This window comes from Marmota monax, unplaced genomic scaffold, assembly GCF_021218885.2.
Source record: "Marmota monax isolate L192 unplaced genomic scaffold, Marmota_monax_Labrador192_F-V1.1 WCK01_AAM20220418_F8-fsc00009, whole genome shotgun sequence".
NCBI lineage: Eukaryota > Metazoa > Chordata > Mammalia > Rodentia > Sciuridae > Marmota > Marmota monax.
The window spans coordinates 5,403,261-5,428,951 of record NW_026694710.1 but is presented as its reverse complement, the minus strand read 5'-3'; the positions used below and the strand labels follow the sequence as shown (position 1 = coordinate 5,428,951).

General features: G+C 32.1%; 1 protein-coding gene across 6 annotated transcripts in view; it reads left to right on the top strand.

Moving 5' to 3' along the window:
• Pcdh7 (protocadherin 7) overlaps positions 1-25,691 on the top strand; it is a 397,839-nt gene that overhangs the window by 258,629 nt on the left and 113,519 nt on the right. The window lies entirely within an intron of this gene.

The following is a 25,691-nucleotide window of genomic DNA, read 5'->3' as shown; positions in this document are numbered from 1 at the left end:
AAAGTAAACCAAAGCAGAGCAAATGAAAACTCTAGGTTGAGGTGATCCTGCTGATTTTCCAGCAGTGGTTTCCACTTAGACAATAGAGAGGTGTTAATCGAATAACTATCTGATTTGTGTTTTATCTACTAGAGTTGTACAGGATAAACAGGATGGGGGCAGGAAGGAAATGACTGAAATATCCAGTTGGTGTTTTGGGTCGTTGTCTCTATATGCTGAGAACATGATTCAACCACTGTGGACAAAGGCAAAAAGAACCTAGTAGAAGAAATCTTCCAGAAATGTGGTCCCTGGATCAGTGTGCTGATGTTACCTGGCAACTTGCCAAAAACGCCAGTTGCTTGGAGGCATTGAAAGCTTATTGACTTGAAAGCCCTGAGCTGGGGTTGAGCAACCTATGATTCAATAAGAATCTGAGACACACTACTATTTGAACACAACTGCCTAGAGATGTATTTGCAGAGTAGAAATCCCTGAATTGAAGGATTGAATAGATTGGAAAATATGGACTAATTAAGAATAGCAAAATTATTTTGTAAACTACTAAGGAGACAGGCTATATAAGACAACAGTTAAATTAGGCTCAAAACAGTGATTTTGAAAATATGCAATTGGTAAGAAAAGCTGTTATTACAAACAAAATTATAGGTCTGGTGCCAAGCATTAGGAATTAGTCTTGATTTGACCAATTTTGGGGTTTCATTGAACCAGAAAGTCTGTTATTAATGCATTTGTAGTCTACCTCTACAGAGAAGAAGTGGGGACCATTAGAATATGTGATATAGCAGTAAACACCTTGGACTTTGGGGACAGAAAGCCCAAACCATAGCTATGTTACATCTATGATTCCAGGTAGCTATGACCATTACTTGTGTTACCTTTGGTAACTTAGAGTTCTGCGTTTTTTATTTGATTTTTTTGTTTTTTGGTCTTATCTGCACCTGTCAGGACAATGGGAAAATCACCCATCTTTTGTTAACTTTTGTCAGGGAACAATGTAACAACAGCATCACAAGCATGTCATTACAATTATGCAATAACAACGTTGTCACTGGCAACAGAGAGCTTGTAATGTGTAGTAAATTCTTCCTTCTTGGCTAGTAGCTGATTACACAGCATTGTCTTTGAGTTATCCAAATATTTGGTGGAGAAATAATGAGTTTGAGGAAAAGAATGGAGGAAAAATAATATATATTTCTGAGGATATTTCCAGAGGAAGTCAAGACCAAATTGTTACCTAGAAACTCTTTTGAATAGAGCATTCCTAACATAGCTTCATATCCTTGAGTGTCTTGGAGAAAATTCTTGAGCAATGCATCTGAAAATATTTACTGAGGGTTTACTGAAAAAAATGACTAAGGTTGTTTTGGAGAGATGTGGGACCAAAAGATATATTACATTTCAAATATAAAATAGCAATGTACTGTAATGTTTTGCTATCAGCTACACCAATTAATGCAGATGATGCTAATTAAAAGTAAATTTAGAGAGTGATTAGGTTCTCTCACCATTGTTAGGGAGAATTGATTCTTCTATAGATCTAATATATTAAAGTAAGAAGTTAATGATTTATTGATGTATTTTAAAGCACCTAATTTAAACTATAATTCTGAGGAAAACATTTGTGTTAATACTGAATATTAAATGACAAACGTTTTCTCTTGGAAAAGGAATGGCACCATTTGTGTAACCCTAGAGCAACGCACATGTTGATGTTTCAAATAAATTATTGTGGGTAGCTGTATAATCTCAATTTTAGTTTTATAAAACTTATAATACAAGAATTCTATTGCACATGTGCTCATTTATATGGCAGTATACAGCTACGTGTGGCATAATAACTTTATTGAACAAAATTATGTTCTGTACAACTTGCTGCAAAAATTTCACGGTCCCATCTGGACTAGCTTTGCAACTGAAAAGGCTGAAGTGGGCAGAGATTTTTACAAAATAACGGAAATCAGTGGTAAGTTTCTGCTGTCAGTTCTAACATTAAGAAGATGAGGTCAGTAGGTGTTCAAGCTAGAAGAATGACTTCATCATAGCCAAAAGGCATATCTATTTTGAGATAGATTTGCTTGTCCCTCTAGGAAAGTATGTATAGGCAGATAGCTGGCTCACATCTGAATGTATTGGTCTGATAGGAATGAAGTTTATAAAATCTGATTTCTTAATCATAACAAGTCAGTTGAACTTTGAGCAGATTATATGACTTTGTCAACGTAGGGTTAAATGGCCTGTTGTTTTCTTTTTGGAAATTATTTCCCAAGATTGTAAATTTTGGGCAACACTGTGGAAAAGTTTTATGGAATGTTGTAAAGGGGAAATAGAGGAAGATTTAAGTAGGTAAGAGAAAGTGTGGACAGTGGGATGCAACCACTCAGTGCTTTCTTCTCATGTCTTTCCTTTGACTTTCCTGCCCATCCTCCCATTTATTGTCCTTGACTCTCTCATTCCTTCTTCCCATAAATTCATGGGAAACTGTGAATATAGAGAAAAAGAAACAGCACAAACTTTGTCTGTACAAAATCTAGCAAAACTGAATTCAATCCCCTGTGCCAGAAAAGAAATGAAAAAAAGAAAAAAAAAAACTTTAGAACAAAAAAATCGTGTATTGCCTCAAAATGTTCTTAAATCTGGTGAAATGGTGACAGAATGGAGATGGTATTATTATCTTTAATGTCATTTATTCATTATGCTATGATGGCATATTTTATATATTTTGTGATCCACATATACACACATATGCACAAATCTATAAAGATGATGAAACTTCAAAAATACATTAATTAGGTGGTAAAACAAGGACCTGGTAGAGTGGGCAAAACCATGTTGATAATAAAACATGTGTCAAATTAGTATTTATACTCACCATAAGCTCTTTCTTCATGGATTCTGGTCAAGACATGTTAGCTACATATTAAACCATCTATTAAAAAGTCCCTGGTAAAACAGAAAGCTCATGAAGTATCCCACAACTTGACTTATATACGTTCATTAAAAAGGTATATTAGGCAAATTCAGGTAATACATTTGGATTCCAAAAACATAAAATGATAAGGCAAATGTGCATTTTGTGTGTATGAGTGCACAAATTTTCTTCAGAATATATTTTAAAACAGTGTTAATATGTATTTTCATAATAAAGTGTTAAACTCATGCTTATATATACATAATTAATGAGAATTACAAGACCAGAGAAAATCAACATAGAGTTTCCCTAGCATATATGATAGCTTTCATTATATAGGACCTCAGAATTTGCTAATTATGTTTATGCTTATATATATATATATATATATATATATATATATATATATATATATATATATATATATATATATACACACACACATATATTTATAAATACATATATCTGATGTTTTTGATGACCATACACATACACACACATATACACAGAAACACACATTCAAATAGATAATAACTCAGTTAACTTGTATTCACCCAGACAGTTCACACACACACACACACACACACACACACACATACACACACATTTATCAGCATGAATATACATTTTAAAAGGAAATTTAAAACATGCCTACTACCAGAGTCTTTAAATGATCAGGTAAAGAAAGTGAGCCCAAACCTGATAATAAATTAGCTGTTTGGAACAATATCTTTGTTGTTATCTTTCTTGTTGGGAATAGTTAATGAATGAAGAGATAATCCAATAATATGTTCATAGTTGATGTTGGAAAACAAAAATATTTACCCTTACTTCTATGATCAACATTGTAATTATTTTCTTAACAAGTATAACATTGAAGTCCAATTAAACAATTGTAAACAACAACAAAACAACAGAAGCATCATTTAGACTGTACTATTGAAACTAATTATAAACTCCTGGAAATAATGATCAAATATGCTGAACCAATGTAATAGAATAAAGCTTCTTTTAATATGTAAAGCAAACTGCTTTAGTATTATAAACAACTTCAATCAAAAAACTCATTCCCCTACCCCTATAAATTCTGTCAATCTTTCTTTTTTTTTAACCTCACTGGGAATTATCAGCATGCTTATAAACACATGTATTTGATAATAATAAATTGAAAAATAGAGTGATTTTTATTTAACCAAAAGGCACAAAGAGAACAGGAATGCCCTGAGTCAAATTTTCTTATTCTGGGGCTATGTTAGCCTCTCCAAGGAATGAAATAATAAACATCCAGGCACCATGATTTCACCAGCAGTACATGTTCACACAGTTCCAAACTAGACACATCATTCCTATTTGAAACACTGCGCATGATTTAATAATACTCAATAGCCCAGTAGTTTCACTGTGCTATTCAAAGTGCTCCCGTATATTTAATGTAGACTGGTTTTTAAAGTAAATTGGCATAAATAATCTTGATAGCATTATAGGCCCTACTTAGATGACTCTTGGGTATAAAGGGCAAGATTTTTTGCAATGATGCTAACAAAATTAGTTTCTGATGCATGACTTGAGTAGAAATAGAGATAAAATCCAAGAAAACTAGAAAATAGATCATGTAAGCCAATAAAAAATTCACCCAAGTAGAATATTTCTTTAAATGAAGCCATGCTTTAGTAATTAATGCAAATTTTACAATAATTTTGGCATGAAATAATTACTCCTTGAGGTATTCTCAGCTTAACTTAATAGAAAAATCAAGCAGAGAATGATGCACGTGTCTGCTATATTGATTCTGTCTATAGTTATAGCCCCAAATATTTTGACATGAGCATTCCTGCAATATCTGAAGCTCTGTGCCATTTGTAATCATAATTCCCCTGGTGAGATCACAGCTCAGGTTGATGCCAGCCTGCTCCTATCTCCTCAAGGTCAGAAGAAAAGTAATTTATATACTTTAATTAGCCCAAACTTTAGCTTTGTGTAGATGACTTTGACTTAAACCTTAACATTTCCATAGATAGATGCATCCCTTTGAAAATAACAACTATTTTCACATTTTTTCATTAGTGCAGTATTTTGAGAAGGCACAGTTGTTCTAAAAGAAATAGAATGAAGCTTATTTAAAATTTCTTACCAAAGCTTATTTTTTTTAAGCCTGTGGATCACCTACCAGCCTACCGCCATAAGTATATTTTTATTTAAGAGTGTTACTTTTGGATTCTTCTGGGCAGACTATCCAATAGAAAAAAAAAATGCTTCTATTGAGCATGAATAAAGTGAATCATAAATAGTAGCATCTTACTAATAAATTTTCTGTCTAGAGGATCATCTGAAAGAAGTTTCTGCACTGTAAGTATTTCACTCCAGAAAATACTAAGTGATTTTTCTGTTAGCAATTGCATCTGCCCTCTTTTGGTACTTACCTTCATTTTTTCGTCACTCATGAAATAAATACCATTCTTAATTTTAACTAACATTGAGTGAACTAGGTTTTCCTTCTTTTTTTTTTTTCAATGAACCAGCATTATAGATTGCATAGGCAAAGTAATTCTATTCTCAAAGCCTTCTGAGGCATGAAGAGTGAATATGCAAATCACTTTCAAGTTTTAGAGAGAGGAGCTACCTTTTGATCCTTAGAGATATACTTCACAATGATTGTGACCATGATCCCTGTTCTATAATGGCTGGGGAAAATTTTCCCAATCTACAAAATCAGGCACATTGGAGGCACACATTTAATTTCATTCTGCATGTAATTGATGGTTATATCCTCTAAGCTGGATTCACCTGAATTATAGAACAGGGAAAGAAGAACAAAAAGACAGCAAGAGTGAGAGAAATAAGGGCAGAACATTATCCTGAAAGATAATAGCAGGAAGAAACCATACAAACTTAGAATAACTTTCAACAATGCAGGGCAATACATGCTTTATTAACGTTACCAAGAGGACTAGGCAATACTAAAATAAGGAGACAGATTAATAAGAACAGTAATGATAGCCTATATGTATTGAAGATTTAGTACATGCTAGAAACTCTTATTAACTTTCTCTTAATTATAAATTTCATGAGTACTCTCCAGTAGGAATTCTGTTATTCCCATTTTAAAGATAAGGATACATAAGTACAGAGTGATTAATTAACTTATCCAAAATCACAGAGTTGAAAGGCTAAAACAGTTAAAAATTAGGCAGTCTGGCTTCAAAAGCACACAAAATGACTTACTTAGTTTAAGATTAGTCAAAATAAAACAAACAAAATTCTAAAATATTTATTTGTAATTTTACTGTTATTCTTTTTCTGTAAAATTTGCACAAATGTGTGAGTTTAACTTCTTTTTCATAAAAGTATGCATAATCATATGCCTACAGCTTGCAGGTTTTCTTGAAATGAAATTGTTTCTTTTCTTTTAAAGTATATAGCAATGCATCAACTGTTCTGCAGATGTTAGTTGTTTTATCTGTTGTTTATTTTATTTTTTATGAGAAACTGAGTGTTTGATTGAGCTATTTCTAATGGGAAGGTTTGAGAAACTGAAAGTGACACTCCTTAGCATTTATTTTCTATGAGACTCTCCCTAGTCACAGAGTTTTACAGGAAAAGTGATGCAAAGGAAGAAATGTACATAAATGGAGATGGAATCAGTGAAACAAATTTTGTTGGGGACTAAGTGTATGAAGAATGTTACTAGGGTGTCTCCACCCTTTCTTCAAAAAGGAAACCGAAGAACAGATGGAAAGCAAGAAACCAAGTTCAAAATAGGTTTCATGTGTGGGAAAAATATATATCAAATAGGGAAGCAATGGTTTATGAATGTTTTCCCTAGTAACCCATTCTGTTAGGATGTCAGTATCATGTGATTTCAAAAACATAATATTTTTTTCTCACTGTGTTTATTCACAATATTTTGTCAGAATCAGAAGAACTTTAACCACTTTACAAGTAAAAGTGGAAACACAGTAAGTCTATAATTTTTGTAAGATAAAACTAAGCAAATATGAGTAATGAAAACTATACTGACAATATGGCAACCATTGGCTGAGCATGGGTGATTTTATATATAAATTAATTAAGATTAAATAAAATTAAAACACCACTTGCTTAGTCACACTTAGCCATTTTTATTTTATTTTATTTTATTTTATTTCATAGCTCATTTGCAATATTGTGGGAAGTTCAGTTGAATGGTGTAGTTCAGATTCATGACTAACAGGTGAAGCTGGAATCTCATGTCCAAGATGGTTGGCCAGCTTCTTTACTTACTAGCGGTGCAGCTTTGGACAACTTCATATTTGAGCCTCATTTCTTTATTTGCCACCTGGGTTTGGTCATAGTACTCATGTTGCATAGTTGTCATACAAATTAAATGAAAATATCTATAACACACTTACTATGTGACACAAACTGAGGGCTAAATAAATCATAGTAATCATTATGATGACTTGGGCATCTATTTAAGTACCCTGAAATATCAGTATAATTAAATATCATTATAAAAGGATCAATTGCACATCCTGAGATTCAGACAAACAATCTAATAGGTCCCTATAATATTTAATCACTTTTGCATTATTACTTCCATTTATTCATATACATTTAGTCCATTTTCAAAAGGGATTTGGGACTATTAAACATTTTTAAGCACAAGGCACAGAACTGAAAGCAGATAAAACCATGTGAAAGACTAGTGGTAAAAGGACTTTATTACAATTATAGAAAAACAAATCTGATACTAGTATCTATGACCAAAGGGACACATCTACTCAAGCATAACCTATTAATCTTTAATTAATAATCTTTAATGTTCACATTTAAAAAAAAATTCTGGCCAAGATTCAAAATAGACATAAGTTTCAGAGTTGATTATATGTAAAATGTGAATTTAGCTTGTTTTTTCATGAGAAACAAAACCTCATATAATTATCGGGAAATGTTCTATTACACATACCTCTTTTAAAAGCCTACCATTGTTTATAGGAGAAAACAGATAAAATTAATAAATAAAACTACCTGAAAATCCCTTAGAGAGGCACTGATACAACTTCCTGGCATTGATGGGGACCTTTTTATTAAATTACAAACTGAATGACTTGGAAAATATTCAATCTTTCTGTCCTTGAATTTTCCATCCATAAATGGATATAACTGTAAATACTCCTGTGGGTTTGGTGAAAATAATAAATTAATAAGTAGAATGCATGATACTTAATGAAACTGTAATATACATTGCTTCCAATATTGAACAAGAGCTTTGGAGTGTCTAGCTGTGATTTTGCAGACTTCTTCTAATTCCTGTCTTCCTCCTTTTCTCTCCTACAAATTTGCTATAGGATGTGTAAAAGTATCTTGTCAGTTTTCTTAATTATAAAGATCATCATAACATAAAATAATACTTTATGAGATTTTAATATAAATATAAGAATTTATGAAGTCCACCTTTAATTACCATGTATTTTCTAAAATTCTATGTAGTATGTTCATGTTTTTTTATGAAATTTACTTTAGGTTATTGCTTTATGTTGTTTTTATCATTGTTATTTCTTTTTGTATGTTTGGGCACTCTCTGTGGCAATCATCTAAATAGTTTCCAAATTCAGGGGGATAAAAAAAGAGTGAGAATATATGCTAATGGAAATTACTTAGAGAAACTTGAGTAAATTTAGTAATTCTGTGCCATCTGTGGTAGGGAAATTAGTGCACTTAAAATGATTTAATAATTAAATATGTATTTATTAAATCATTTGTAATAGCTTTAGTGTATGACTTTAGGATTCAAAGGCAACTGCATCATTATTACCCTTGAAGCTTCATTGAACAGTGAGTTCCACAGTCAGCTATTTTACTGCCTGAACATGCTTTGCCCTGAAAGCCCATGGTAAAGAGGCAAAATAAAAGGTCAGTTTTAACTACTATGCACTACTTAATCACTGCAGCATGATATGGAGAGGAGGGGAAAATGTCATGAAATGTTGACAATAAACAAAAACAGTAGGAATACTACCTGTAGGAAACAGCAGATGATATGGTATTAAGGCAGAAGGCAGACCCCCTGCACCACAGCTGGAGAATGGAGAAGTTAGTCAAATGAATTATGAAAAATAAATGACACTAAATTCCAGAGAGGTGCTAACATTTTTTCACAGTACTACTATGTATTTTCCATTTTTAAGACTTACTTGTTAATTGTACTTTATTGTTGTTGAGAATATAGTTCTCAGGTGATTAATTTAGGGGATAATATTGTGTCGGTAAAATATAGACATGTTTTAACCTGGTAAACTTGAAAGATTTATGTTAAAAGTCATTCTTACAGATCATATCCAAAGATTTGTTTTCTAAATCGGTAAATTACCATTTATATATTTTGTTTACTTTGTAGGTTAGGTGTTCTGAGTTATATGGTGAAAATGAAAGTACTACACTGTACAGTAGAAGGGGATCAGGGGAAGGGATAGGGGGAAGAAAGATAAGGATCGTGGGGCTGATAGGGAGTAAATTAAATTCCATGCACATATGGTTATGTCCAAATGAAATTAAAGGGCTTGGATTGGAGCTCAGTGTTAGAGCATTTGCCTAGTACATATGAGGCACTGGATTCGATCCTTAGCACCCCATGAAAAAATAAAATAAAACAAAGATTATTGTGTCCATCTATGACTAATAATATATTTTTTAAATGAACCTAACTATCATGTACAACTATAATGCACTACTGAAAGCTAAAAAACAGTACTACAGAAATGTTAGTGTTTCATTCCTGTCTTTCTTTTATTAATTTACAGGGTTTCTTTTAAAGAATAATGTGTAAAATAGCCCTTGAAGGTCCATTTTAAATTCTTGGTCCTATTTTCTCAAACCAAATCAACCAAGTTGCATTATTCTAACTCTGATATCCACAGACTGCCTGCCATGTGATTTTTGTCCACCTTTCTCTTTATTTTCTACAGTTCAGTAAAGTTTGTGCTAAGGAAAATCCCTTCAAAAAGTAATTTTAAGGAAAAAACTCCCCTTAAGCTAACATAGTTTTTATTACTTCTACTTTCAACTTCACTCTTCTTCTACTGTGTTCTTAAATTTGCAGACTTGGGTAATTTTAGATAAATCCCCTGACCATTCCCTACACTTGTCACACTTTTTATACCATAAAATAGTATACTAAATCACTGAACACCTACAGAACAGTTCAACCCAGGTGTTTCAATAATCAAAATAAAGAGAAATTTCAAAATCATTGACATATTAGTGAGAGGCAATAAAAATGAATCCAATTTTCTGTAGCATTGGTTCTGTATAATTGAAATATAAAATAAAATTAACATTGAAATATCATATAATGTCTATTATAAAAATATAAACTGGCAGATAAACTTCATTCAAGTATTAAACTGTCAGGCATACCCTTTAGCAGAACAGCATTTCTTTTAGGCCATTTTTTTCACCTTCCACTTTTCGGCATTGACAAAGCTTGCTTGAATTTGTGGAAATAGTGAAGCATTTGTTTGGAATGTTAGTGGAGAGAGATTTTTATGTTTATGGAAAACAAGATTGAAATCTTAATATGATTCATGCACAGACATACACACATATATACAGAGACATGATAAAAAGAAAACACAAAATTTGAAGCCCTGACAGGAACCACAAGAGGCCTGTATGTTACAAGTTCAGCAAACTTCTTTTTAAAAATTTATTTATGTATTTATTTTTATTTTGGGACTGGGTATTTAACCTTGGGGCCCTTAACCATGGAGCCACATCTCCAATCTCTCTTATCTTTTATTTTGAGAAAGGGTCTCACCAAGTTTCTTAGGGCCTCATTAAGTTGCTGAGGCTGGGTTTGAACTTGTGATCTTCCTGCCTGAGCCTCACAAGTCTCTGAGATTATTGGTGTGTGCCACTGCACCTGACTTGTAAATTTCTAATCAGGTAAAAATTTTAATCACTGAATTTTATATATTATGAGGGAGAGATTTATCATTAATTTTTAATTAATTACTTTGTTTATCAAAGCATATTTTCCCACATCTCCATATACTCACCCTTATCTGGTATATGTAACAAATATGTATGGGCTATATTCAGCAAATTTATTTTGGGCTTGATTTCCTAATAATAAACCCACCTTTAGTTTAGCCTGAAGCATATTGTTGAGGGTGACCAAAATGGAACTGGACAGTTGTTATTCACTGACTGCTGAGGTAAAGATGCATTTTCTAATAAAACTTCAGAAAGCAATTCTTAGGAAGTAAAACTTTTTTATTGATATAAGGCCAAAGGTGAATTTTTGGAGAACATAGATACAAGTAGCTTGGCCACATTTGAATTATAAGCTAGGAAGGGTTGGAGGGCTGGGGACCATGATCCCTACTGAACCAGATGATTCTAGCCATTTTTATGCCTGCAAAAATATTTTTAAATGCCCTGTGATATGAACCCCAAACTTAGTATATTACTTAAAGTCCTCATTGTACTGAAAAAAAAAATGTATTGAGAGAGAGAAAAAAATCCATGTTCACATTATAAAGCTGGAAAGATTTTGAAATTCAGGCCTGCGTGAACAACTTAGAAGGATTTTTCCTGACTTTTCAGGCAAACCATTCTGTTACAAAACTCCATTTAGGCTCAAAAACTTAAGGTTAATCAAAGGTTTACTGTAAATAACATGTTTTGTGTAAATTTTTTATCCAGTCTTTATAGTTTTTAAATCCATTTTCTTTTCTGTGCTTGCAAATCTTTCCCTTGTTTTCGATTTTTACTTTTTGATGATAAAATAGGAAATTAAAGCAACACTTCATTTAAGGATAGTAACAGGCCTAATTAAATGGGAAAGTGCAAGATTATATGAGGCCTATCAGTAAGAATCAACCTTAGCTTGATCTGATTATTCCTACTGTGTTGACATAGTGAATTACAAGTCAAAATTACTATATTAGAATTGCTCCAACTCAGAGCTCATACCTGTACGTTAAAAAGATATTTGAAGTTCACCTAATAAGAAATTAATATTCTTAAGCAATTTGGGGGGAAAAAAACTGACCATATTATAACTTGTCAAATTTTCAACTCTTGTCTCAGTTTTGGAATAGGAGTAATACTTTTAAAATGAGACACCCAGAAGCCTGTCTATTCACACTACCACCTACAGGAGATAAGGAAAAATGTAGCAAAAATAATTTGATAATTTGGAGCCTCTTCTTATGTGCGTTAATAAAATTAAGATAATAATTTCAGTCTTTACAGCAATATGAGAGCAAATATATTATGTATAGTTGATGGAAAATAAATGACAAATCTCCTTTTCTACTGAGAAATCTGTGGAAATGTATTTTTCTCTCTACAGCAAAATAGAAGACTTTTTTTTTTTTTGCCTCTCCTGAACTTTCACAGAAATCAAGTCCTTTATCTTTTTGTGGATTCTTATAATATATATAACATCCCTCAATTAACCATTGTGGTCAAAATAAATCAAGGTAAATAGCCAACAATAGGTTACATTGACAAGGGCAACCACAAGGTTGCAGTTTTGTAGCAGGTGTGGCATTTATAGATAGGTTATTCATAAAAGAAATAAAATTGGAAGATAACAAATGCATTAAGCCATTTTAGAAGAAGGTATTAAGGAACTGTGCCGCTATAAGAAAGTACATCAATTTGCTCTTTCATTCAGTATGTCAATTGAAATATGGTCACTATTCTGGGAACTTGGTCTGTTGGTAAAATTCAACACGAATCTTTTATTCCTGCTATTTGGCTCCTTTCCACACATTTAAGTGTCTAGTGAAGTATCTTGAATTTCATGTTAATAATTAATACTTTTAATAGATTCCTAGGCTTTAAGACCAGTTTTATTCCTAGTTTTTCTTCTTTTTCTTTCTTCCTTGTAAATAAGACAGGTTTTAATGTTTGCATACATTTTAAGTCAGACATTCTACATCAGATATTGTGGAAACCATGTAATGATAAACATGGAAGAATCTGTGGCCTAAGGGGATTGTCTAAAAGTTTTAAAAAATGAATAATAATATGCACTTTATTCCCAAAATGATTTTATTGGCAAATTTATAATAACTAGCTATTGAAACACTACAACATTGCAAACCTGTAAACATGATTAATTTACTTAAAATTAATGTTTGAGATTATACTCAAGGAAATTATAGATTATACATGGAAACATAAAAGATGAAAACAATACCCTTACACTATAATGATTTCTTGTGGCCTACTTTTCCAATAACAATATCATTTAAATCAATAAGAAGCAATAAATATTTAAGTAAAGCATTCTTGCATTTAAATTACATGAGTATAATTATATACTTACTAAAAAATATCATTCCATATAATGTATTCAGGCATCAGGTGAATTAGCAAATATTCTGTCAGCACCAAACCATTTTATTAAAAACAATAGTTAGAGTTGCAAAACAGTGAAGTTTCCTACTGAAAGTTGTGATAATATGTGGATCAAAGCTGGAGAACAGAGTCTGTTATCAAAACAAAGCTACCTCCATCTCTCAGGCTTAGTTATATTTTGGCCACATAGAAAACATACACAAAAGAAAAATCAGTCTATATAAAAAAAAAACCTTCCCTTTTCATCTCATAAATAATACTCCTATTATTTGTCATGTAAGCTTATAATTGCTTGATTGTCTCCTGATAAGTAAAGATAAAAAGATGCCTTCATTTTCTTTATAACTATATTCCCCTCCTAAAAAAGATGAAAGGGCAGCATTCATGGAATACATGTCTGAACTTTTAGTACTTTTAGATTGTCCTGATATTTACTGGGCCCTGTATACAATACCTGTACAATAAATTTTGTTCAAATGAGGCAAAAGATGTATGTTTTATTTGATAAATACATTTAATATGTAACTTCAAATAAGGTGTCTCTATAAAAAATAAAATTTCTTTTGCATTGAGAATGCCAGAAATTTAAATAGTAATTAAAACAGTAATAGTAACTTTTTTTTTCACTAGAACAGAACATTTCTTACAAATTTTTCTATTCAATTCCAAGCAGAGTCGGAGTGGAAACATTAAATTTTAAAGAATCAACAACTAAAGAATACATGTAGGGAAATATTTCTGTGTATTTAGTTTAATACATATGATCTATGAGAAAGGATCATCTCTATGAATGTACATAGAAAACTTTTTATTTCAGATTATTCTTTACATAAATTCAATATATTCATTATATTTTACAATTGGCAAGAACATACATTAAGGGAGGGTTTCATCCTGGAGACATGGTTGAGAATCACTTTGCATTAAATAATTTACATGAAGAATAAATATATTTTTAAAAATATTTCTGCTACGTAGAATTCCATTCTGTTACATTCATGGTAAGGGCATTCATGGTAGTTACAACCTCTTACAGATGGAACCATCCTCCTGTCACACCAGGGATTTTTCTGTCTAAGCTCTGGTATGTAACTAATTATGTCAACAATATAAGCTAATATTTGCAAAAAAAAAAAATCATACAGAAAGTAAAACCATATGGCTAATTCTGGAAAATATAGGTATTTACAGTTATTATCTGGAGATTAGAAAGTTGTCAGTGCTAAAATACATAATATAGTGTAGGTTCATTTGAAATTCTGATTTGCATAGAAGTGTGCATTAGTAAAGGGAAAGGAAATGGTCTGTTTAAATATTACAGCAAAAATATAGTAGAAGGACAATTAAAAAGCAAAACAGAAATTTAATGGTAAAAAATGGTTGAAGTGTTTCTATTAAATAGTGAACTATATACAGAAATATTTAACTTTTTATCATTAAAAATATATTTAATGAGGAAATATACTTGACTTATTCCGAAAGTCACCTGATATCACTTCAGTATCACTACCAAAAAAGGCTATTTCTAATGTATTTTGAAATTATTTGTTTCTACAGTTACTCTATTATAAGAAGCGTACATGACACCTAATGAGATTTTAAATTGTAAAAAAGAAAAAAAATATATACAGGAAGATGGAAGAAAGGAAAGAAGAAGTGAGGAAAGGGGAGTGATGGAAGAGGAAAGGAAAAGTAGAGCATTGGATAGGACTAAGAGGGAGGGCAGGACAGGGAGAAGAAGGAAAGGCAAGGCAAAGAAGATACAATATATCTGCGCATCATCTAATTAGAAGAAGATTCTATGTTTCTTGAGCAAGTCCACCTTGGTTTTTATCTTAACAAAATCTTATTGCAATATTAAATGAGAATGCATTTTATTCTGACCCTTCCCAATGATGCTGAAAAAGTTATAAAGTTTGAGATGTGATATGGGTTCCTTGAAATGTAGTAATATGCTTTTCATAAGTGATAGCACAGGAAAATTACTTGGTGGACAGAATTGGAATCTTACTTTGTTTTCTAGAAATGTCACTTTAAAGAGGACTCTCTGGACCTTTCTTAACTTTCTCTCTTCTGATTTGAGTTTATTTTTCTACAAAGACTCATCACACTGCCTGATAAATACTTGTGTTAATTTATTTCTTATGTGTGCCCTATTATTGGAATGTAAAGTAATGTAAGGAGTGAAATTTTTTATGCCTGGCATGACATTGACAACCCAGTATTTGTTGGAAGAGTTAATAAGAGATTTTTTTAATCTTCTGAAATTCTGTCTGAATGTAACATTTTTTCCATATTGTTTACGATAAGACCTCAGCACCATTTGTGTACTGCATGTACAGTGGTGGCTGATTCTCCAAACTCACAATGAGAAAGTCTTTTTAGGTTTATATCTGTTCTTTCTCACAAAAGAAATCACTGTACTTCATGTCCTGTTTTTTTCTGTCAAAAATCAGAATGCAAAAACTCAGAAAACTACCAGCTGTTTTACTGTAAAAATAAATACAATCCAGCTATTATGAATTCATATCCACACTTTTTGATGAAATGCCAAGTCTATGACAGTTGTATCATGCAATTTTACAGACATGTACTTTGAATACCCAGGTGATGAGTCACAGTGTGTTTTATAAGTTGTATTGACATAATAAGTAAAATATGTCTGTCAAGTGGAAACACATAAGACAAACCGTGCAACACTTTGTCCCTATCAATCAAGAATTGCCATGAAAATATGTATACAAAAGCATGTTTTACAAAAGTGGCATGGAAAATCTTTGTTTGTTAAAGTCTAATACAAATTCCACCTCTTTCATTAATTCTAAATTCTCACTCTGCCCAGAATCTGTCTCTCAAACACTCATAAGTCTTTATCTATGCCTGCATTATATCATTTAACACATTATTTTGTAGTAGAGTAGAACTACATCATAGTAAATAGTAAAACTATTATATTATATCAATCTTTAACATAATTTGTCTTACAGTGTACTATAAATTCTTAAAAAGTAGTGACAATGTTTGCTTTATCTTTGCACTTTCTGAACTTTCTAGTATGATGCCTCTTCCATAGGATATTAATAAATATTTAATTGAATTATAGATCACATGTGTAAGAACAGATTTTACTTAATACATAATATGTCAAAATCTAACTTTGATTTATTTTGAAATTAAATCTTTTAATTATGTTCGTATGTGCATTCATTAATTTTCACAAATTAATTTGGTGATGTGGTTACTAAAATACATAAATTTTGGCAACAGAAAAAGAATGGACCAGGGATGGTGGGTGGGTGTAATATCATCTATTATATTTTATGCAATTAAACTATTCAAGGCCAATATTTCACCTGCCAAATTTAACCAATTATTACAAAAATGTAATGAATTGGCTTCTAAATGGCTGAGGATATTCAAGTAAGACCTATAAATGACCAATGTTCAGGTTCTTATTACAGTTTCTAGTTAATTCACAAAACATGCTTAATTCCCAAATGACCCAATAAAAAATATACTTCTTTATCTGTAATTTGTGATGCAATAGCTATACATTAACAATTACTAGATTACAGTGGTAATATGAATGATTGAAAACACCTTATGGATGGAATGATTTTAGTAGGGAATAGATTTTAAAACATTCTCTTGCATCTTTTTAAAAATAATATCTTCTGAAAATTGATTTGATATAGGAGGTTACCAAGCAGGTAACTGAATAGACAGTTACTTTGCACACAGATTTTTCTGGTACAACACCACTATTATTAGACAGGAGAGAAGGAAGGACCATTTTCTGAACTTGGGGCTCAACCAAAGATTGTGCTTTGGAGAACTTCAGGAGCTGCCATTTAACACAGACAACAACAGGAATGCAGTGGTTTGGGTGGCAGGTAGAGACTGATCAGTAATGTTTTTAGAGTAGGATTATGAACATTTATTAATGAAATAATTCTGTTATGGTCTATTCATATAAATTAAGGGGAAGAAACTGGAATCAATATAAATGATAGTTAAGATATAAAACTCTCTTCTCTAAATTATCTCAACACAGTGTCAGGCAAATAATTGAGTAAGGGCTGTTCTATCTTGTGCTTGTGTGGGAAGATGGTGTCTGTGTGTGTGTAAAAGAGAGACAGAGAAACAGAATGTTTTGTTTTCTTCTTTGTTTACAACATTGAGCTCTTCTACACTGTGTGGAACTGGTAAATTTACTCAACTAATGTGAAAGTTCATTTAAGAAAAATGACTAGAAGTGGGGACATGTGGTAGGATAGCAAGAGGTCTAGTTGGTCAACTGTAAGAATTATCCCAGATCCAGTCATTATGCCCCCACTCCTTCCACGTACAGTCTGATTATTTTTGACTTCCAAAACTCCGCTTTTAACTTTCATGTTTGGATTATTATTAATAAAGATATAATTTGTGTAACAAATACAAAATTGAAATGAGGTATACTTATTTTAAAATATTTAATATATAGCATTATGACATGACCTATAATGTCTGCTCAGCAAGGACAAAGCCCTTGTTAGCAGCGCTAAATTACACACACACACACACACATACACACACACACACGGCCAATATATCAATATACACAGGAAGATATAAAGTTTTCATAGCTCATAATGCATAATGAGTAGTCAGAATCATTTATTACTGAATGAAGATGTCCAAAATAGAGACAATCAGGTGGAACAGCTGTTCCTTTTCTGAAACTCGTGGCATAAATATTTCTTGAATCTATACATGTGTACACACACACATACACACACACAGCATAATCATTACCACTGCTCAGCAATAATAATGATTATATAACAAAAACAGTGTGCTCTCTTTGATTGTTTGCTGTAATGAAAACAACATAGAGGGAAGAAAATTGAATAATAATTAGAATACTCAGAAAAAGGTGGGAACAAGTAAGGAACTTATTTTAGAGTCAAGGGTACATTGATTCCATCTTCTAATTAAGGCACCATGATGATCAATATATAAGGAGTTTGTAATGAGAGCCGAGTGATGGTGTCATTATTAACACAAGAGACTTTGTTTCTCTTATTGAAAATGAATAAAATATTTTATCTAATAGTATTACAGCAATAAAAGTTTCCATTTATCTGAATAACTCAAAGTCAATTTCAACCTTGTTTTAATTAGAAATTAGACAGTTTTAATAATTGTAATATCAAAACATGAAACTTTATTTTTCAAACCTTTGGCATTTTTCATTCTTATGAATATTAGGAAATCTTAATTAACTTGGAGAAAAAGCTGGAAAAGAAGATTATCAGCACGTGGTGATTGACAGGATAATGAAAATTTCTTCTGCAAAATTCTGATATATTTAGCCTGCCTTGAGTTTCTTCCCATATCATCACTTATCTTACTTTTATTTTTAGTTCCGCTGAATCAATAAAAGAAAAATATCCACCAGTGTAATTGAAAAATTCTGATCAGAAAGTAAAAAGTCACTGAAATGAGAATTATAAATAGAGATGAACTCCATTTGTCCAAAACAGCATTCTGGATTCTATTAAATATATATTTTTTTCCTTTCTTATTACCAACATTTCCCCCTGTACACTTCAGTTTCAACTTACCTGCCATGCACCTACTTCCATATTATGAAACCATCTGCAATCTTTCAATCCTGGAAATATATATGAAATCTTGCTCATTTCTTAGTTTGGTCACTTACAAACTCATAAATAAAAGTAAATTCTTGAAGCTTATTATACTCTACATTCCTACAATATTTAAGATCAAGGTTATATATATCAGGTTTATTTTGGTGAAATTAGAAATTTGAGCCCAAACCTGCAAATGCCTGCTACTTTAACTCCACTGATAACCTGCAACATTTTGTGTATAATATCTGAAAAAAAAACTGAGGCAATTTATGTTTTGGTTTTTACAAGGTATTTCCTTTTAATTTTCTTCTACTAAGTTCATAAAAGACCAGGATATATTTTTGAAGATAAAATCCTTGTACATTAAAAACAACAACATAAAATGACCAAAAGATAGAAGAAAACAATGAAATATCAGTAGTCTTGATTATTTTTCCCACGAAACTTAACAAACATGAAAATATAGGTATAGTATACAGTATTGATGAAGCTGAGAGAAAATAAGTATTTTGAATTACACTTCTGGAGAGAGTATAAATTTGTACAACTTTAATGAAGTACTTAAAAATGTGTATCATAGGTAAAAATACATGACTACTGAGCTAACATTCCAATTTGAGAAATTTATCCTACAAAAGAGATAAATTGTCAAAATGTATCTACACTAACACATATTACCCCATTGTATATAATTGCAAAAACAATAAAAATAAGTTACCTATACTCTGGGTATCTATACTATTATTGTCAAATAAATTACAATGTCATGGCAAGACTATTTTGTCTTAAAGAAATATTCTAGTTACGTTTATTGATATGAGATATTAAAAAAAACCACAATAATGTAATTTATTTTGTCAATAATGATATTGGCTGATATTGACTTTGTGTGAGGCCTCTTGTTTTGGGCCAGAGGACAAAATGGTGAGTATAATAAAGTTCCTTCATTCATGGAGCTCACAATTCATTGGAGGAGAAATTCATTAAACCTACCATACACCACCACCACCATAGGAATGCTATTTTAAGTACTAGAAAAAGCAGTACTTGGGGTCCTAGGAGGGAGGGAACTGGAAAGAATTATTCTGATGAGAAGAAGAAAGGAGGATGTATTATAACTAGAAATAAAATTTTTCTTCTTGAAAGCAAAGTGAACTGTTATTAAAATCAGAGATAACTGTGGCTTGTTGTTATTTTAAAGCAAAAAGGGAAGTGTATACATGTAAAAAACACATAAAACAGAGATCCAGAGTCCCTTTCACCTTTGTACTCTGTACAAAGAAACAAATGACATTTGAAATCTACAATTCCCTTTCAACATTATAAAAACTAAATGAGAACCAAATCACGAGTATCATCCAAGAATATGTCAGAAGAAATGGAATCTCTTAGTGGGGGTTCTAGTAGGTAATATCTACAAATTCCTTAAAAATATTTTTTCTTGTATTACCTGGATATAATATCTCTGTATGTGTGTGTGTGGGGGGGGTGTAATATGAGTAGTTGAGAGAGGCTGGACTTTGAAGCAACTTCTAAAGTGTTATACAACATTCAAGTTCTAGTTCACATTTTGACAGTAAACTTGGGAGTCATTATACTGTGTAAGTTCTCTTAAGCTCTCAAGCAATTAAAAAGTCCAGGAAAGTATTTCAGGATAGGTGTCAGGTACCGGAGGATGTGGAATCTGAAGCTTGATTCTTTGTCTGCTATCAAGTGGCACAAGCTATAATTCCCTAGCAATCTTGCTTTAGTAAATTAACAGTAGGATTCTGTCTGCATTAATACAAATGCAATCCAGGCCTCATTATGACTATACACAGCAACACTAGCCATTTGTTTGAATAATGGAGGCCTGTATATATTCACACTGTGAAATCCATGTTTGATTAGGATTCACATTGATTTCTACCCACTGATTGTGTGCAAAGATTCTCATCTAAATTGATTAGGGTTTTTTCCTCCTCCTCTCCTTCCTTTATTGAGCGTCTGAGTGGTTGAACTCAAGGAAGATATTTGTGTGCTTTGGCAAAAAAGTATTTTTCTAGACTTAAACATTAAAAAATAATATTTTAGAAAATATTCTTAGGAATGTAGTAAGCAAATAGCTTATATATGTTTAATCAGTCTATAAGATAAAACCTCGCCTTAAACAAAAGAAAAGTATATTGATTTAAATTTAACAGTTTTATCTGATTAAGTGATGGGCTAAAAGTCTTCAGTGACACAAAGCCCAGGGCATTAGATGTCATTGCTCTAATTCATTAAGACACTTTCAATTGTTTTCTCAAGTGGCCTCATGCAGCCCCTGGGGAAATGCATGCTATAAGTAACAGGGACTAGATCCATCACTGCTCAGACAAAAAACTTTAATTTCCCCATTCCCATTTCAAATCTTTGAGAAAATATCTCTGTAAACAAAGGACTAGGAAAAAATCTTAATCAAATAAAAACTATATTCCTTTGGAAAAACATTTCTGAAACTTTATTGGTTAGCATAGGTTAAATATTGTAATAAATGGATTCAGATTTTTAGTACTTTAACCCAACTTGACTTCATCTTATAATTGTGTAGGTGTTGTGTGGATGGCTCCTTCCAACTTGTAGTTGCGTTTTCTCTAAGACTTTGGAGTCTTTTCAGTTCTCAGGGAGATAAGAAGGAAGGAGAGCAGCACTTAATAGAGGTATTTTATTTATTTGTGGTCCAGTGTTCAACCACCATTATACTACTGAGCCTACTTTCAAGGGAGTTAGGAAATATGGTCTAGTGGAGCCCAATCTTTAGTTGTTCTGAAATGATAGGCTTCATATTCTTTGGATTAAGAAATTTGCACATCTTAATTTTAATTGATATTCTGGGGAGAATCATTTGCATATAAATATATGAAATACAAAACACTTCCTTTAAAATACCTTTTACCAAACTCACTCTTTAAATTGCAAAAGCTTCTTAATAGTTAAATAGTAATGAGACTTATAATTTTCTGTATCAACAGACTCTGTTTGCAACTGATTGCATGCAGTAGCCCTTTAGGGATTTAATAATAATTTTATAAATCTCATGTGTTTCATATAGAAAAAAATCCTGGGTTTACTGATACAAGTATTCTTGGCACTGCAGAGATTTTGTGATTTTGCACAGTTGATGATGATTATTTATAATGGTAGAGTAGGTAATGACTTTAAAAATTCACACTATAAGCTCTAAAATTCCGAGTGCTTAGTTTTATTGTACATAATTTTGCTTACTGTATCATTAAATCTATTTAGGTAATGAAGCAAAACATTTTTTGGAGCATGGTGGGAAAGTAGAAAAATACATTCAAAATAATGCATGACTGAATATTTTGTATGCTTCTTATTTATTTCTTAAATAAAAACATACCCTTAGATCAAAGGTAGAACACATGGATATTTAGAAGCTATTTTAAACCCAGGTAGTTCGACTGTAATTCAGATTTATTATCTTGAGATGTAAGTGGGACACTTAAACTATCCTCCATTTCTAGGCTTGGTTTTCCTTGGAAAAGGATATTAATTTATCTGTGCTTGGATTAGTGTTGTTGCACACTGTTGTGTGTTAGCACACATGTTGGGCCTTGAGGGAAATACAGACTCAAATCAAAGTGGCATCTTCTCTTTTGAATAGCTTATATATAGCAATAGAAATAACATGTAACACTTCAGATGCAGTACAGGGTAGAATGTGATGCTTATGATAAGGGAAATGGAATGAAGTAGATGAAGAATTAGGGAGGAAAAGGCTAGGGAAGCTAATGTGAAAACACTTCAAGAGAAAATATAAACGTTGGGGTGACAGGGGAATGGAAATAAGAAAATCAGATAAAGAATGCCAGCTATCTTACTTCGAACAAGAGACTTGAGTTAATACAAAAAGCAGATGAACAGAGAATCTGGTAAATGTTTGCAATGGACATTGAAGCAAGACTTAGGGAATGTTAGGATGATATTTTTGAATTTAAGAGGTAGTGGGCTGGGTGCAAAGGTCAAGGTCAATTAGCAGAGATGATCTGGCAAAGCTGATGAGAGTCTCATACTCACATTCAGACTTCATTATTGGCAAGGTCTGAATTTCTGTTTGCAGGGAACTGGCTATGGTTTAAAGTTCTCTGCAGGCTATAATTATTTTTTAGGTTTTTTTTTTCTTTTGGCTGACACAACATCTTTATTTGTACGTGGTGCTGAGGAACGAACCCAGGGCTGTGCGCATGCCAGGCGAGCGCACTACCGCTTGAGCCACATCCCCAGCCATCTCTGCAGGCTGTAAAAATGGACTTGAGAACTCAAGGTTCTTACATGTATAATACATTTCATTATCACTTTTCTTATCCTGACATCTAAACTTGTGACATCTAAACTTCTAAGAGCATGGCTAAGAAGAATAAGAACTTTGTAGTTAGACCTGGATCAAATCCCAACCTATCACAAGTTGACCATATACAGGACTGTCCATTTTTTAAGGTTTCATGTTCCTACAGTCAATCATTGTCTATTTTTTTAAAAAAGGAAAATTCTGAAAATAAACAAGTTATAATATTTAAATCGAGCCATCCTGAGAAGTGTGATGGAATCTCTAGCTTTCAGTTTTGTCCTACCAAGACACAAATCATTGCTTTGTATCCATTGTAAATATGCTACATACATCACGCTCCTGTTAGTCACTGGGTAGCCCTCTGGGTTATCAGATTAATTTTCACAGTTAACACAGTGCTATGTTCAACTAACCCTTATCATACTTATTAATGGTCTCAAAGCACAAAAGTACTTAAGCTGGCAATTCAGATATGCCAAGAGATAAGGTGTAAAGTGCTTCCTGTAAGTGAAAAGACAAAAGTGAAGAAAGAAAAATAAGTTCATGCTCACTTTTTCTAGCTTTGCTGTTACACTTCAAACTGTAAATATATATAATTATATAGTTGTAGCTGATAAAGGAAAACTTTCCAACATTTTGCAAAAGTAAGACCACAATCATATCACTTTTATTATAAAGGATTTTCTTACATATTGTATTTTATTATTACTTATTGTGTTACTATCTTTCTGTGCCTAATCTATAAATTAAACTTTTTTTTCATATGTATGCATATATAGCAAAAATCATACACACAGGTACACACACACAATATATAGTGTGATACTCTTTTTTTTTTTTTGTGGGGGGGAAGGTACTGAGGATTGAACTTAGGGACACTCAACCACTGAGCCACATCCCCAGCCCTATTTTGTATTTTATTTAGAGACATGGTCTCACTGAGTTGCTTAGCTCCTCACTGTTGCTGAGGCTGGCTTTGAACTGGCTTTGAACTTTGAACTCTGGAGCTGCTGGGATTACAGGTTCCACCACCATGCCCAGCAGTGTGATACTCTTTATGGTTTCAGGCACCCACAAAGGGTCTTGAAAACTATCCCCTATATGTAAGGGATGGAGTACCATAATACTGCATTTTTTTCTAAACTAAAAATTATTTTTAAGTAAAATGGAACTCTTCATTTGCAAGACTGTTTTTAGCAGTAAGTGAAATAACATATATGTGAAGGTAAGCATCTGAAGCAATAGGAACACAGAATAAATCTGACCTAATGATTAATTCCTTTGATACCTACTTTCATGAAAAGTTCCATTTTCTCTTCAGTCTTTCTATCTTTTCTTCCTTTTGTGGGATCTTGTTTTGGAATTATGGAAGAATGGCTATGTACAAAAAAGATGGTAAAGGATTTCTGTGCCTTACATCATAGTATAGCAAAGAAAGTCTTAATTTAAGGCAAAGCTTCAAGTGATAATATTCAGGATTAAGGAGAAATTGAATACAGAAGAAATGTTCATAGACATGTAAAGAAAAGACATGTCCTAGTCCCATGTCATGGTAATCAAGGTCAGGGAATGCAATGAGGCGAGGTGGAAACAGAGTACTGACAAAAGCCTGGGAGACCTTGATGTCCATTTGGGTGGAAGCATGGACTGATGTTTGTCAGGAAGAAGAACATTAAATTGGAGATGCTAATGATTGTAGTATGGATGGATGGTCATTTGATTGAAGACAGTATGTGTTTGAGGAAAGTCATACTCCAGAAAGGTGAGGTGAGTGGAGAACCATGAAAAACATTTCTAGAAATATACTCTTATTTTTTTTCAGAGCACTATACTTGTCACTGAATAGAACATAATTTCCTTTAATACTTAAAAAAAAACACTTCAAGGTGGATATTATTCATATTTTTATTTCCTTTTTTTCTTTTAGCCTGTTTTTACATCTGTTAAAGACTGGAATAATAACACTTGCTGCATTGGAAAAATTACAGGTGATTATGCAATGCACTAGGTTCAGTGCCTGAAACATATTAGACTCTCTTAATAGTGGTAGCCCTTATAATTATTCTAGCTACTATAATTATTCTTGTTATTTATACTTAAGAAATGTAGAACCTGATGGTTAGGAAGATTTTATCAACCAATATCATGATACAAATAATTATCAGAGTAAGTACCAGACATGAACATGATTTTGGTACAACACTTACATGCTTTCCATCTTACCACATTTATTTTTCACTTTTCTCAGATTCTCTCAAAGGATTGAATTTTTTGGAACTATACACTGTAGGCATATTACTCAGAGAAAGAGTATAGGTTTTTACTAAACAATCATTAAATAAACTCTAGTAGACACATCATCTGTGATCTTTTAAAATCTTAAATATTATATAATTCATAATCTTCATAATCTTACTAAGAAATGATGCTGCAGATATCTATTACATTTTTTGGTCAGATT